Below are 12,157 nucleotides of genomic sequence, written 5' to 3'. Positions count from 1 at the left end.
CCGGGGGGCTTCTAAAGTTGCACTGAGCCCTACCCCTAACTAAATGTATAGGACTCGCGGTCATAACATTTTTGGAGTTCTATGAACATGGTAGTAAACCAGTTTTTTGGCACGTAAAACTTTATGAGTAACATTAGGGGGGCCTAATCCAGAAGCAAAAAACACAGTAGACACATCGCCTGAAATCATATAAATTGTTATCATTCATAAGTAGTGTAAATTGAAAATTGGCCTACAAAATTAACGGTAGGCCTACATACATGTGCTCTCATGACCCATACTGTGCAAACGTTGCTATAAACCCGAGCCGAGCCCTTAAGGTCCCGGGGCCGGTGGCCGGGGGGGGGCACTTACACTACTGATGGACACCATGCTCAGCCCAGTGGGCACAATCGGGAAAAACTACGTTGTATGGACGTTGTAATAAGATCGGACGTCGGGCAACCAAATTCCAACGTTAACGCAAGTAATAATCTAGGACGTCAGTACACCTATTAGTGACGACGTCGCACAAACGTTGTGGTAATGTCGGCCGTAAGACGATCGTCGTACGACTTCAATACAACGTTGAGGCAACACTTCATTGCCGACATCAGCACAACTGACAATAAAGATGTTGCATTAACGTCACCTGTTGACTACCCTGCGACAGTTGTCGTACGACTTCAATATAACGTTGAGGCAACACTTCATTGCCGACATCAGTACAACTGACAATAAAGATGTTGCATTAACGTCACCTATTGACTACCCTGCGACAGTTGTCGTACGACTTCAATATAACGTTGAGGTAACACTTCATTGACGACATCGGTGCACCAATGATTGAAGACGTCTGCCGTACGATGGTTGTCGTATGACCTCAATACTAACGTTGAAGCAACACTTTATTGACGACATCGGTACAACTGCGATAAAGACGTTGTATTAAGGTCACATAATGACTGCCGTGCAATGGTTGTTGTACGATCTCAATATAACGTTGAGGTAACACTTCTTTGACGACATCGTCTGCCATACGCTGGTTGTCGTATGACCTCAATACTAACGTTGAAGTACGGTAACACTTCATTGACGACATCGGTACGACCGACGATAAATATGTTGCATTTGGCTAATATTGTCTTAAAATGACAGTTTCTTACGCCGAGATTGGGAACGTCGCACAAACCTTAATATGACGGTCAGAATGCCGTCCGCGATATCGGACCGGTTGGTAAACAGCATGACAGTTGACAGGCCTACTGTTTCCAAGTCATCGGAATGGTCAAGTTGGTCCAACATTTTCTATTTACTAGGCGTATTAAAGTGTAACATTAAATAAAGACTATAAAAGCCCACTAGATAAACTAATAATAATAATAATAATAATAATAATAATAATGAGGATGATGATGATGTTGCAACTCATGATGATGATGATGTTGATGATGATGATGATGATGATGATGATGTTGTTGATGATGATGATGATGATGATGATTATGATGATGGTGATGAATATAATGCTTAGTGATAATGTAATATATAAACCTAATAAATATATAATTATATTTATAATAACAATAAAACTTGGGAATTCAATCGTCAGTAAGATTTTTTATTTAAAAAAAAAGAAAGAAAAAAAATCAACAAATTTAGTAAATGTTATCAATATTTACAGTAAATTTGATCAATATCCTTTAAATAATTCACTTTAGCAGGTTTAGCCATCAAAATATTGCTTATGTTAACTTAAAACACTTCATTGAATATGTAAAACCCGTTAGCTCAGTCAGTAGGGCATCAGTCTCATAATCCAAAGGTCATGGGTTCGAATCCCGGAAGGTACATCAAGGTAAGTGTTATGTATAAAATTAAGCTAAGAAATTTGCTTCCGTTGTAATATAGACAGTATTAAGTGTAAGACTCTGTGTAAGCAGAATATATGCTACTAAATAATATTTGTCTTTCTTTTTTTTCATGATTTTTCGTCTCTTTGGGGTTACTTGCCAATGGTTGGATTAACGTTGGATTAATGGTTGGTTTAACGTTGGTCACTGGATGGATTAATAACATTGGCCCAACATCAACGATATTATGTTAGCCCAACGTCACAAATTACATCTTTATTAGGGTTGGGTCAATGTTGGATCGACGTTGGCTAACGTCTGCACAACGCTGAATGTGGACGTCGCACCAACGTTCTATTTTGGCATCAAAAAAACTTTCATATCCATCCTCCAGGCAACCGTCGTCCAACGTTAGATATTGACATTGACACAAGATAGTAGCAACCAATTGTGCCCACTGGGAGGTATCATGGCTCTCGAAACGCGCCCTTTAAACAAGTAGCCTATATGCTATAAAACGGAAACAGGACACCTCGCCCCCACGCACTTCGCCTACACGGCATCTCGCCTATACGCCACTTCGCCTACGTGCCATCTCGCCCCCTATGCAATGCAATGCATTGCAATGGCGATTGCGGATGTATATAGTCGGGCTAGCATTCACGCGCGGATGGGAAAATAGTGTTCACTTTATGTTTGATACGGTTTCTAGACTGAAATTTTGCGTAAAACACGCTCCCGTAGTCCAATTTAATTAAAAATGTGCCCAAAGTGCTTTTTTCTGGGGGGTAGGGGTCAAAATTACTAAAAATGTATTCTAAGGCCAATGGTGGTGATTTTGGTGTCTAAATATATGTTTATGGACATGAGAAAGTCATTTAGACAGTTTACGAAATCCAAAATGGCTTCCTTATGTTCCAAAATTCAAAATGGCGGCCAAAATGGTGAATTTTAGCCAAACTTATTTGAACGGCTTTTTCAGGCCGATGGTGGTGATTTGCGTGTCTATATACTCTATGAATAGAAAGGAAAGAAAGAAAGGGAAGGAAAAGAAGGAATAATATTAGGATTCGTTCCAATATGAATGTTCGGGAATATTCAACAAATTTGTGTGGGTGTGTGTGTGGGCAGGGATATGTAATGTGTGTGCGTTTGAGGCCCCTACCGTCCGCGTCCCGGTGTAGATTATGTTCGGTTTTGGACACACCGTGCTGATGTGGTTAAAGGGCCTAACAATATTTTTAAATATATATTTTAATATGTTTATGCACTTTTTCAACATGCATTTTTAATAATTTGATAACTTCGTGTTAAAGTGTGTTATACGTGAATTTTTATGAAGATAATTATAAAGAAAAAATACGGCAGTCTTAATTTTCTTAATATTTTACCAGATAGGCCCTACCATTGTTTGTTATGAAGATAATTATAAAGAAAAATACGGCAGTCTTAATTTTCTTAATATTTTACCAGATAGGCCCTACCATTGTTTGTTAAAACTTTCAGCCTGCTTTTAATAACTTGATAACGTGATAAAAGTGTTTAAAATAAATGTTTGGCCATTTTCAGCGAGCAGGGCCTGTACTGTGCATTTCGCCCCTTTTTACACCGCGGGTATTTGCTGCCGACGATTGCTTGACAAGTCCCCTGCGTGCCTGCACACCGCCAGCCAAACCACGGAATGGCCCGGAAATGGAATATACTGGATACGTTGCGTGCTACGGTCACAGTGCCATTGATTTACCCATGTCATACCCGGCGATTTCGCGGAAGTATTTACTTGCCAGCGTGTTGGAGGACGGGTAGTGTGCGCAACAAAAAAATTGTAATTGCGGGCAGTGTTAAAACATGTTTTGTGCTAAGTCCGGACCATGCACACGAAGACGAGCCATTGAATTATGATACAAAATCATAAGGGTAATGAAAGTTGATTCCAAGCTTCCCATCATCCGCATCACTTTTTTAGATTATATTAGCTTAGTATATTTTCACGAACAATAATTAATTTAATATGTCCGAAATTTAGGCCTTATAAATATATTTGTATGTTAAATCCTTATGTATTTTATTTTATTATATAAATTATAATAGGGCCTAATTGATTCTTTGTTCATGAAAACATACCTGTAAAAATAAAATACATTATACATTAATTATGGCCAGAATGGCCTAATAATTTATATAATATGGCCAACAAAAGCGCTTGCGAGTTTTGTGTATTTATATTTAACCGAATCATTCATTTTACCGACTCAAACTCAGTTAAAATAAAGTTTGAGATGTTCAAAACTTTTAAAAGTTGCAGTCCTATAAAAGATATTAAATCAGAGAAGATCTTCTTTGACATAGCCTAATGAAACAATTAAGGGAAAAAATATTTGGCAAATTTTTCAAAGACAAATGCGCACAACTAGCACAACAAACGCCAGCAGCATACAGCATTTTATGCCCCATTTTTGCACCGCGTGTTAGCGGCGGATATTAGCTACCACTTACACGAAAACGCCGGGTGTGGTTATGTTCAATCAATGGTACCGTGATCCAAGCACGCAAAAATGCCAGAATACACCGACGTACCTTCCTTGACAAGTCCCGGGCCCCGCGCGCGGCCGCATGCCTTACACACTGATGTACGATCGATTGCTTGATAAGTCCCGGGTCAAGTATGCTCTCAGTTTGATTAAGACCCCGAGAATTATACGGGCCATGTTTTGTGCTTGCGACGTAGGCCTATCGGAGGCACGCGAAGAAGAAAAAGTTGCAAATGTTTGCAAAACTGGTTAATACTAAATACGATTTCGGTAAAATTTTAATTTTGGGTTATTCTTTGTCAAATATTATTAGTAACGCGCTCCCTTGTAGACCTACACATCCAAAGACCAGTTTATAATACCGTAATAATAATAATCTTTCTTTATTGAGGATAATTCCACTTCAGTGTCAAGCACTGCTTTCCAAGCAGGCCCTCATACAATTATAAATAATGTAAAGTACATAAATTGATAAACGGTAAATACAAATGATAAATCAAAAGCATAATATTGGTTACATATGGCAAAGATTATATAAAATACAAACTAAAGTTAAGATCTTCTTATAAAAGTACAATTTATAAGGAATAGAAATACAGGTTATTTAGCAGAAATATTTGTTTGCACTTTAAATTGATACAAAGACATATTATTTAATTCTTTGCGGATTTGAGGTGCAATTTCATTCCAAGTATTAGCAGCTCTGACATGGAATGTACGCTTGCCTGAATTTGAATTACATTTTGGTACAACCAAAGTGTTTGATGTATGATTCCTGGTAATATGCATATGACTATCATGAACAAATTCAAATTGGGATGATAGATAAGATGGCCCTATATTTCTTAAACACTTTTAGTTTTAGTTTAAAAAAAAAAATAAAACGAGAAGTTGATTTTGCCATCTATCATTTAGTTTTAACCACTTTAGTGCACTCATTAAGTTACTTATTGGTGTTCTAATATCTGCAGATAAAATTGTCCTGGCTAGCTGATTTTGTAACACTTGCAGCCTTGTTTGAAATTCACTAGAAAATTACTCCATACAGAACTTCCATAATCAAATTGAGGCATAACAAGTGCATTTGATAACATAACAATGGTTTGACGAGGCAGGAAGTATTTAACACGCCTAATGACACCAATTTTTTAGAAACATTTTTACATAAATAATCTACATGAGCTGACCAAGAAAGTTTAGAATCAAGTTTTACTCCAAGATATTTAAACTCATGAACTCGTTCAATAATAAAACTACCCTCATATGTTAGATTTATATCATTAAACTTTTCAAGCATGTGGTTGGTTTTTTTTTCAAGCAAAAGGCCAGCTCCCAAGACCATTTTGTGGAAAAAGTCGTAGGTTTTAGAATATGGCCCAGAAAGAATTCTTTTTTTTTGTTGGGGGGGTCTTCCCTCAAAAGGTTAGCAACTGCCCCCGAAAGATTTTTCTTTTATTTATTTATTATTATTTTTATTTTATTTTTTGGATCCTACTCCTATTTATCGCACAATTTTGCCCCGAAATACCTTATGACCGCAAATAATAATATTAAATATATTATACTAGCGGGGATCCGGGTCCCCTACTAGTTTTACCTAATTTATAAAGACAAGAGGAAACTGAAGCTAAATTCCTGTTAGGCCTAGGCCTATATAGAAGAACGGGGTTTCCGACATTTGTAGGCCTACTCTTGGAGTGCAGCACGGGTTGGAATGTATCATCATGCACGTACTGTATACTTTTAATGCAGGAATGGGGTATTTGACGCTGTAGGCATAAACCTTTAACCACACCCCCCCACACCCCCCACCCATTTCATATATTGAACACATGTATTCCCTATACTCGAAGAATTGAGCGCGGAAATGGAAAATGTTACTTTTGCGCGCATTAAACTGAACTTGTTTTCTTTCTCCTGTAATTCTCTAATCTTTCTAATTGACTTTGGTTTGTTTATTTGTTCTCTCTACGTCCACTCCCGCACACCCACCATATCCACCCACACCCCTTCACGAACACACCTCGAAGAATGAAGCGCGAAAATGGAAAATGTTACTTTTGCGCGCATAAAACTGAATCTGGAATCTGTGTTTTGTTTTCTTTCTACTATAATTTTATATTTTTTCTCATTGACTTTGATTTGTTTATTTGTTCTCTCTACGTCCACTCCCGCACACACACCCCACCTAACACTCCATACACACCCCTTCACGAACACATCTCGAAGAATCAAGCGTTTTTTATTTTTCAAAGTTGGCCAATGTCGCTTCGCCCAAATGTTCTTTACCCACGATGTTGAACGATTTTTAGCTTTTAGCCACTTCAGTAATACTGCAGCCTTTCATACACAACTTAATTACCCGATTACACTCAGCTTGTTTACCCTTTTTGCCGGACATTGTTTACATAAAATCCTATCCCCATAAAACCCTACAACATGCAGTAGTTACTTCTGGTATCACAATTCACTAAAATCGCTGTAAAATCTGAAAAATGTGACCAATATTCATGATTCAACTTGCACTGTGGAGGCTGTCTCCTTGTCTATGCACATAGTAATTGCCCATAGTCTGTTACCTTCACGTATAATGCTAGAGTATACTGAACATGATGGGAGATAGGCCATGTTTAAACGCACCACCCTATATATAGGATACATGCTAAATACTTGAAGCCAAAGCAATTAAGTATAACGAGTCATATCATGATGACGGTGTTTATGCTACATCATATGCGCTGGTGCTTCTTTGTTTAAAGGGAAATCCCTAATGAGGAACGGTCAAAGAGTTATCGCCAGTCAAGAAAGATAAACTGTGAAAGTCACCGCCCCACCCGAAAAGGAACTTTCGCGATTCGTCTTCAAGGTCTTTCTTACGCCATGCATGTGAGATATTAGTAGTATCATAGTATAAGCATAGTTTGGTAACTATAAAGAAAAAAAAAGGTCCTACTCGTCCGGGTACTCGTCGGACTATCAAAAAGCTGAGACGGTTAAATAATAGCATTCCATGAGTACGACATAGCGTACTAGCTTAAAGGGGCATTTCGTGATCCACAGCCTCATCCCCCACTTTTCTCAAAACAAGTTGAGATTTTTATATCACTGGAAACCTCTGGCTACATAATGTTTATGTACAAAATATTTCTTGCAGATTAATTCGTTTTGCAAAGATATCGTGAAATTTGAATTTCGTTCTGGTGCACCAGAACGAAATTACAACGCATTGCCTATGGAGCAGTGTAATACACATAATCATGCATAACTCGCAAACGCAAAATCGGAATCAACTGAAATTTTGGGAATAGTCTTTTTTCGTGGATATGTACTGAAAAATGTCATAAAAAGAGGATGCTAGGATCACGAAATCCTCCTTTAAACATATCAGTTTGTTGTATAAAGTAAAGTTTCAACACCCGTATAAATTATACGACATGCATGAATAATGTGCACATGACATAGGCCTACGTGTCTTCCAAATCTAGGTTTATCAAACTCCCAGATTTGGAAGTTATATGAAGTGGTCCTTTTTTTTTTTTTTTTTTTTTATTTATTCATTTTGCATTTATATTAAACAGGACAAAAGACAAATAACTTGAGAAAAAAAATTAAAGATAGAAAGAATAAAAAACAACATACACAACACAAATACAAAAGCATCTCTTACATTATAATATATGACTAGTACAATATTATGCTTTTTAAATTCGTTTAAATACTTTGTTTGTCCGTGGGCACACGAGAAAGACAATAATATGTTATATTTATATATAATTAGTTTATTACACAAAACATTCCCATTTCATACGAAGTGGTCCTTCAATAATGTGTGATTTGCATAAAAAATAGCTTTCTATTTAAATGTTAGTTTTCACTGATAGCTCCGATATTAGCTCGTACTGATCGCATTATCCCCTTTTAATTTCGAGCCAAACAAATGAGGTAAAACGAAGAAAATTGCTATTTCATTCCAGCGCCTATACAATCTGTGTATTAGTTCGCAGATCATATTATTATCGGGAGCTAAAGGAAAATTATAAAAGACCCACGTGGACCATACCGATCAGATAGGGCCTACCGCGAGTCAGACTCGGATGCCAATAACAACCCACCAGGAATCACGAAAATCCACCCAAAAGTGGCTTTTCAATAATAAGAAGTTAAGAACACATGCAGTAAAACATAAAATCAGACCAAATAAAAGGGATAATAAAAGTAAAACAAAATTGTGACTAAAAATATTTTTTTAAAGTAGAACCACATAACAAAGCAATAACATAACATTAACACATAACAAAAAGTAGAAAAACAAACATAAAAATAGAACAAAAAGCTCTAAAACCAAAAGAAAGCAAGACCAAAGAAAAGCATACGTACGCAAAAAAAAATTAAAGAAAAACATAAAAATGGAAAAACAAAAATAGGACAAAAACAGACCCAACCCTCAAACATGTCAGAAAACAATACTAAATAAACAAAATCAAAAGGAAACAGTACAAAATACAGACAGACATAACATTAATTGATATAGACAAAACATTTCATGTACATATCCTTAAAACGTTTGAATCCATGCTTTCTTCAAATGTTTTCAGCTTTGACAGCCAGTTGCTATGGCAATTGCCATGAGCATGATTGACAGTTAGTCTTAAAAACACAGTGGTTAATCTGTCATCCTAACCAGCTGGACTTCATTTGGGTCACCATACTATATGCCCTCTGGCAATTCCAACCCTGAAACTTACTCCCCTGCCCAGCTGACCTCCAGAGCACCAGGAATGTGTTGACATGCAAAAGGTCAAACATCAGCAGGTGTCAAGGTATATGAGATCAAATTATGAAATCCAATATCAGAAAATGAAACCAGTGAAACAAAATTAATTACCCTCGCTTTTCTCTAATCGAGGGTAATTTTGCTAAAGTTCTTTAAGGACCCGAAATGATAAACAAACAAAAACGCATAATATACAAAAAACAATAGGATCGTACCAAATTAGTATATAGGCTACAAAACAGTACAAAATAAAGAAAAGGATAACCAAACCAAACCAAGCCAAAATAGAACTATAACAAAAACAAGCAAAAAGCCATAGGCCTATCCCAAACAAAGAAATTAATTTACCAAACAAAGAAAAGCACAAACAACAGTACACTAATTAAAGGAAAAAACTAAATTGAAAATATAACCAAAAATCTACTCAGACAAAGCTTTAATAAATCCAAACGAAGAAAAACAAATAAACATTAAACAACATAACAAATTATAGCAAGAACCAAGAACAACAACAAAGCCAAACACTAAAAAACCATTACGAAATATAAAAGACGAATATTACAAATTACCCAATAAAGAAAACATGCAAACGTCCAAAAGACTAAAAACGGTACCGTAGGAAACGTAGGCCCATTAAATTTTGATATACTTTCCTTATTTCGGAAACGCAATACTGAGCTACTATTCTAATTGCCGCTATATAGCTAAATTAGGTGAGGAGGAAATACAACTATACTTTTCAACTTCAAATCACCACAGCACGATCATTAAAAACAATCATCACCTATCGACCGGGCTATTCTCAAGACTACACCAGGACGTGGTCACTAGGCCTATTCTCGTCCATTCAATGCCATGAATCAATGGGGCGATTTAATGAATACATGAATACATCATTGATAGTACGGTCTGAATACACACACATCCTGTGCGCATCGATCGTAGGCCTATACATCCACAATGCCATTGCGTTGCATTGCCGCTATAGCTAATTAATAAGGGGGCGAGATGGCACGTAGGCGAAATGGCGTGTAGGCGAAATTGCGTGTAGGCGAAGTGCATTGTGGGCGAAGTGTCCTGTATTCATTAAAACAGCTCAAAACATACGGTAGGCCTACCCTAACAGAATAGTCGACTGCAGATCCGTCGGATAACGCGTTAACGCTTTTTCAATGGGAAATGAACTTTGCTGCGTGGATGATGTCACGATGAGGTTAGCATTTATTCTGTATTGAAAAGCGTGTTTTACCTGATGTGTTCTGATAGAAGCCAAACATAGTCTATTTCACCCTTTTTTATTTTGCCATTAAACTCTGGTAGGCCTACCCTAAGCAAGAATTTTGCTCGAAAATCATACCCTTTTTCCTGATTTTTGGCGTGTTTGACACCGTACAGGTACAGCATTGTACTTGCCCAATGCTGAACCATTTTTACTTGTTTTTGTACCAGAGCATGCAGACTATGCCATAGTCGATTTTTGATAAATAAAAGCATGTTATTAATGTTAATCATGATGAAAGCATTCAGTTATTTATTACATCAAATTAAATAGGCCTACTAGTATAAAATTGTTATGAAAAAATTTATATAATCATATTTAGTGACAGTAAAAGTAAAGTGTACGTAGGGTGGTGGTGGTGGTGGTTGTCCCGTCAATTAAAACTCAATAATCCATAATCGATTATCGATTATCAATCAAGATAATCTCAATTTTTCTCATTCAAAATCATGCGGAAATGATTTTCAAACCCGTCAATTCGCTCCCTTACGAAGGGTCTATTGGGAGGAGTTGTCGTGTCAATCAATAATCGATGATCGATAATCGATAATTGATAAGCGATAATTGATAATCGATAATCAATCAAGATATTCTCTATTTCCGGAACGTTAAAGAAAAAAAAAAAAAAAAAAACACCGAAATTTTATGCCGCAATTGATAAAATCAACATTTTTTGCAATAAAAAAAAAAATTTTGTTCTGAATATAAGGAAATTGGAAAGTGTGTACTGACCGATTTTGTGAGTTTTGGGGTCAATGTCATTTTCGTTTATAACAATGACCATGGTAACGCCCAACTAGTCCGTGATTGGCAACGCTATTGGTCATTCCATTCTTATGAAATATTAATTACAAATTTGTCTATAACACGCGCTTCTATGGGATAATGTTCCACAAAATCACGTTTTTCTCGAAAAGTGGGTAAACTCTAAGCAACGGATTTTTTCCAAAAATATTTCTTTGAACATGGAACATAGGCCTATGATTTTTGACACCTTTGGGCAACTTCCCCTGTGACATGTGGCCTTGAAGGGTCTCTTTCAGTGAGAAGGTCCAAAAAAAGGGGGACTTTCCGTGAGACTGGAGAAAATCTGACTAAAAAAGGGGGTCATTCACTAAAACTGGGAAACTGAATTTGGGTCAATAAGATATAGGCCTAAATATAAAAGTTGATACAAAATTTTTTTAAATTCATCAAAATTTGGAAAAATTTGAAAGACTAAAATAATGAAAAAACGGGGTCATTCAGTGAGAGATTATCATTTCCCAGAAGGGGTCTTCGAGTTCAAAAACAAAAAGGGGGTCATAATTTGAGAGGGACAAATGGGGGATGTGGCCGCACATCCCCGTCACCCATTTTTATAGTGGGGGCACTAAACTTTGCTTTGTGACGGGGATGTGCGGAAAGAAGTTCAAACTGAACTAGGGTCTTTCGGTGAGAGCCTTGACACCAAAAAGGGGGGTCTTTCAGTGAGAAGATCCCAAAAATCTTTCCGTGAGACTTGGGAAAATCTGACCAAAAAAGGGGTCATTCAGTGAGACTGGAAATGTAAAATTTGATACAAAATTTGAAAAATTGTTCAAAAATTAGTTTTTCGAAAATTTGAACAATTTTGAAAAATTTGAAGAAAAATAATACAAAAATGGGGTCAGTGAAAGATTATCAGAAATTTTGAAAACAGTGGGTCAGGCTTTTAGTGACAGGAAAACAAACTAAGGGGGTCATTGGGTGAGAGGGAGTT

Source organism: Amphiura filiformis, chromosome 11, assembly GCF_039555335.1.
Source record: "Amphiura filiformis chromosome 11, Afil_fr2py, whole genome shotgun sequence".
Classification (NCBI taxonomy): Eukaryota; Metazoa; Echinodermata; class Ophiuroidea; order Amphilepidida; family Amphiuridae; genus Amphiura; species Amphiura filiformis.
The sequence above is the reverse complement of the archived record's forward strand: the minus strand, read 5'-3'. Positions refer to the sequence as shown.